This window comes from Triticum dicoccoides, chromosome 5A, assembly GCF_002162155.2.
Source record: "Triticum dicoccoides isolate Atlit2015 ecotype Zavitan chromosome 5A, WEW_v2.0, whole genome shotgun sequence".
Lineage (NCBI taxonomy): Eukaryota > Viridiplantae > Streptophyta > Magnoliopsida > Poales > Poaceae > Triticum > Triticum dicoccoides.
In genome coordinates, this window is record NC_041388.1 from 492,297,382 (window position 1) to 492,302,810 (window position 5,429).

Genomic DNA, 5,429 nt, shown 5'->3' on the forward strand with positions numbered 1-5,429 from the left:
TCTCGGGACGAGATCCTCTCGTAGTGGTGGATTGTTGTAATGCCCCGAGACCGATGTGCCAGGTGTCTTCCAGTTAGTCACTGCGTTGCCATGTCATTTGCTTGCGTGTTGCATTTCATCATGTCATCATTTGCATAGCATCATCATGTTTTTCAAAAACCTGCATTCGTCCGGATTCTCCGAATTCTCTCCGTTGTCCGTTCTGAGCCCAGACATACTTGCACGCGCCCGCGGCATGTCCGAGATAGTATATTATAAGTGGCCGGAAAATATTCTCGGATTGGGTTGAAATTTGGCGTGCAGTCTTATTATAGTGTAGGTAGGCCGCCTGCCAAGTTTCATCGCATTCGGAGTTCGTTTAACGCCCCAACGATTAACTATAGCGGCAGTATAGCCGGTCTAACGTCGGACGTTTTCAGTCTCTGGAAACAGTCGCCGGGCAGCTTTCCCCCTCTTTCCTCTCAGTCCTAGCCCTTGTTCACAGTCCGCTATCAACCACCAGGCCCCGAAACCCTCGCTGCACAGTGCATCGAACCCCTCACGTGCGCGTCTGAAATTTGTCCCGGACCCGACCCGGGCAGTCGTCACCGTTGGATCCGGATCATCCCCAAATATCTACAAAACGTCTCCGTTTTGTTAATTGGACTCCCTAGCATATTTATTCTCGTCTGTCGGATTTCGACCGGATGATCCAAAAAATCCCTTCTTCCCTTATATATATATAGTCTATCCCTAGTCCATTTTGGACCTAGACCTATTTCCTAGGGATCCTCTCAGCCGCCGCCACTACTCCCCATCACATCGCCCAGATCCGTCGGCACCCACCTCCTCTGTTTCCATGCCTGACCAACCCCGCTCCTCCTCCCGATCCCCATGGTTGTTGTTTCCCCGTTGACCCGCGTAGCAGCAGCTCCATGTCAGAGCTCCATCACCACCTGTTGCCCCTCGCCGGAGCAATACCAGCAGGACTGTGGCTTTCTTCTTCCTCCCCTCTATTTTTCCTCGTGCTCCCCGGCTCTCTCTCACGATCTCCCTCTCTCTCTGTATTTCGTCTGCTGCAGGTCCCGAGAACCTTGTTTCCCTCCTCCCGTGCCTCGATCCAGGGTGGATCGGGAGCAGCGCCACCCTGCGTCAACCGCCGAAGCAACGTCCGCCCCGGCGAACCTCGACCTCCTCCGAAGCCATGGAGCCTCCCTGCCGTTCCCGACCTCAACTCCCTCTCGTCTCGCCATGGCGTCTCCGAGCCCAACCATGAGCAATGGTGGCCGGAGCTCGCCTTCCCCGCCCGCACGTGCCCGCCGTCGACCAGAGTCGCAGGCCACCATGGACAGCCCCAGGAGCTCCCTCGCAGCCGCCTGGATCTGGCGTCTCACCGGAGACGTGTTCTCGCCGGACCCCGCGAGCGCCGCGCACCTTGACGCTAGCTCGTCTCCATGGCTGGATCCCGCGCCGTCCCGGCCCTGCACTGCCCTTGCCTGTTCCCGCGGCGCCCTGAACCTGTCGCTGCCTTTTCTCTTTCAGAACGACAACCAGCGCCAGCGACCGCTCGATCATGTTGACTCGATCGAGTCAACCGCCAGATCCACCGTGCCTGGACCGGCCTCGTCCCGATTCCAGGCCCAGCGCCTCGCCTCTGCTGCCTGAGATGCGGAGCGCCTGCTTCTTCTTCGGCCTTCAAGGCCAGCTCAAGCCGGCCCAGCCCAGCCGCCTCCCTCATCCGGCCCAGCATCGCCCCTGCAGGCCTCCCTCCTCCCACCGACTGGGCCAGGCCCAGGGTGAGCAACCCCCGCAGCGCCCCTCCTCTATTTTTTCCTCCTATTGGGCCAACTTGTTTCGGCCCGTTTCTATTTTTTTCCTGTCCAGCGGATTTAGCTATTTTCCCAGAGAACGTCAGTTTTGCAGAAAAACCCTTGCACTTCATTCATTTAATAACTCACAAATGGTGCATCGGTTTAAAATAAGTTATATATGAAATATGCTTAGTTTTTCATCTATTTTTATATTATGCCACTTTCATGCATGTTTGCAAAGTTTAAAATGCTGTTTGGTTAAATTTGCTCCTGTGTCATGTTAAAATGATTTAATTCATAACTAATTAACCGTAGCTCGGTTTTAAACAAACTTTATATGTAAATGGGGTAGAAAAATGCCTAGTTTAACTTGGTGGCCTTACTTTGCATGTTTAACAACTATAAAATATGGTTTAGGGCAGAACAGTACCAAACCTAATATATGCATATGGGGATTTACCGGAATTGTTGTTCGTTGTTTCCGGCCTCATTTAACCTTGACTAGATAGGTAGTTTTCATTTCCTTCACCTTCTTGCCATGTTTAACAACATTTAATATTGTTGGGTACATAAACAAGATCGAACTAAATAAGTCACGTGGTGTTTCGTCAATATGCAATGGAGTTGCATATTGAGCTCCACTTAATTTGTAGGGTTGTTTGTGCACTTTGCCATGCCATGCCCTCTTTAAACCGGACATGCATCATTCTTGGTTGTGCATCGTGCCATGTTTATGTGATGGTTGTTTACTATGTTGTTTGCTTCTTTCCGGTGTTGCTTCTTCGGGTTGGTTCTGGTAACGTCGCGTTTGTGAGGAACCGTACGACTACGCCGTTTGTCTTCTTCATGGACTCGTTCTTCTTCCTTGCGAGATTTCAGGCAAGATGATCATACCCTCGAAATCACTTCTATCTTTGCTTGCTTAGTTGCTCGCTCTTTTGCTATGCCTATGATGCGATACCTACCACTTGCTTATCATGCCTCCCATATTGTTAAGCCAAGCCTCTAACCCACCTTGTCCTCGCAAACCGTTGTTTGGCTATGATACCGCTTTGCTCAGCCCCTCTTAAAGCGTTGTTAGTTGCAGGTGAAGATTGAAGTTTGTTCCTTGTTGGAACATGGAGATCGTTCCTTGTTGGAACTTTGTTTACTTGTTGGGATATCACAATATCTCTTATTTAATTAATGCATCTATATACTTGGTAAAGGGTGGAAGGCTCGGCCTTATGCCTGGTGTTTTGTTCCACTCTTTCCGCCCTAGTTTCCGTCATATCGGTGTTATGTTCCCGGATTTTGCGTTCCTTACGCGGTTGGGTTATAATGGGAACCCCTTGACAGTTCGCCTTGAATAAAACTCCTCCAGCAAGGCCCAACATTGGTTTTACCATTTGCCACCTAGCCTTTTCTTTCCCTTGAGTCGGCCGGCTCAAGGGTCATCTTTATTAAACCCCCGGGCCAGTGCTCCTCTGAGTGTTGGTCCAACCCAGAGCACCATGCAGGGCCATCCCTTGGCAACTTGGGTTACGTCGGCTCCTGTACGCTTAGCTTATCCGGTGTGCCCTGAGAACGAGATATGTGCAGCTCCTATCGGGATTTGTCGGCACAGCGGGTGGTCTTGCTGGACTTGTTTTACCATTGTCGAGGATGTCTTGTAGAACCGGGATACCGAGTCTGATCGGAATGTCTCGGGAGGAGGTCTATTCCTTCGTTGACCGTGAGAGCTTGTGATGAGCTAAGTTGAGACACCCCTGCAGGGTTTTGAACTTTCGAAAGCCGTGCCCGCGGTTATGGGAAGATGGGAATTTGTTAATGTCTGGTTGTAGAAAACCTGAAGTTGACCTTAATTAAAATACATCAACCGCGTGTGTAACCGTGATGGTCTCTTCTCGGCGGAGTCCGGGAAGTGAACACGGTGTTGGAGTAATGCTTGACGTGGGTTGTTCTAGGATCACTTCTTGATCATAGTTGTTCGACCGTGCTTTTGCCTTCTCTTCTCGCTCTCTTTTGCGAATAGGTTAGCCACCATATATGCTAGTCGCTTGCTGTAGCTCCACCTCATATCTTTACCTTACCCATAAGCTTAAATAGTCTTGATCGCGAGGGTGCGAGATTGCTGAGTCCCCGTGACTCACAGATACTTCCAAAACCAGTTTGCAGGTGCCGATGATACCGTACAGATGACGCAACAAAGCTCAAGAAGGAGCTCGATGAAGATCTTGTCCTTTGTGCTGCTTCGTTCTAGTTAATCAGTAGTGGAGCCCAGTTGGGGTCGTTTGGGGATCTGTGTAGCATTTGGGGTAGTCTTCTTTTATTTTGGCTCCGTAGTCGGGCCCTGATTGTATTTGGTTGATGTAATGCTTTATTCATGTATTTGTGTGAAGTGGCGATTGTAAGTCAACTATGTATCTCTTTCCCTCATGTATTACATGGGTTGTGTGAAGATTACCTCACTTGCGACATTGCTTTCAATGCGGTTATGCCTCTAAGTCGTGCTTCGACACGTGGGAGATATAGCCGCATCGAGGGCGTTACATCGGGTCCATGGGGATGATGGAATGATGCTCCGCATTAGGGTGTATGGATGGATCCCCTCTACGGGCTAAATCTCCTGGTTTATATAGCCACCAGGGGTATCTAGGGCTACACCTGGTCAGTTGCCATCTAAGGATTCACGTGCCGAATCTAAATATACTTGAAGTACACGCCAAGTCTTCGGCCGCCATACTTCGAGGGTCTCCAAAGTCTTGCTTCCTTAATGGGCTGGTAGTCTGGCCCATACATTAGTCCGGTTGGGCTAGGACCCCCTAGCCCAGGACACCGTCAGCTGGCAATCCACGACAGCGGCGGGAGGACTGCGCGACCGCCATATCCGTTGCCCTTTGCTTACCGCGACAGGTGGCATGCGCCTCTGATTCCAGCATGCGCATCCACGACGCCGACAGAGCGGGCACTAAAATCTACCGCTGCCCTTGTGGACCAGCGGCCAGAGGGGCGAGGTTGATCGAGGGGCGACGTTGATTGAGCTACTTGCGCGGAGCTGAGCATGAGAGTGAAGGGCCAGCTTCGGCATCGGTGTTGCGACCGTGGGTGACAGGCGACGGAGCACATGATCCGGAATCGCCGCTGGTGTCCACCCGTGACTGCTACAACGCGATGTGGAGGGCCAACTCTTCCTCGTTGTTGGATGCATCATGGAGGAATGCGTCCCGATTAGATTGGCTATCGGTGCTGGACATGCTCACCGAAATTAATGGATTGGAGAAAAGGAGGAGAAGAGACGGAGAAGAGCAGAGTGAAGTGAGGCTAGTGGTTCGATCTGGATGGGTTTTTTGTGGGGGTAGGTGCGGGCCAACGTGGGCGGGGCTAACGTGGCGGACGTGCCCAGGCCGCCTCATACCCACTCTACATCTAGGCTGGATACGAGGGGTGTCGGACAACCTGCGAGTTTGAGACCAGTTTAAGGCGACAGGGTGGGTCAGGTTTTTTTGACCGGTCAGTCACCGGTCCTCCCGTCCCGACGTTCGAGACTGGTTTGAGGCGTCCGACTGTAGATGCTCTCATCTTCCCCTAATACGGATGGACTCAAGACGGTCTCTTGCTGCTCGCGTGCATCCTTTGGATTGAGGTCTGAAGCTGCAG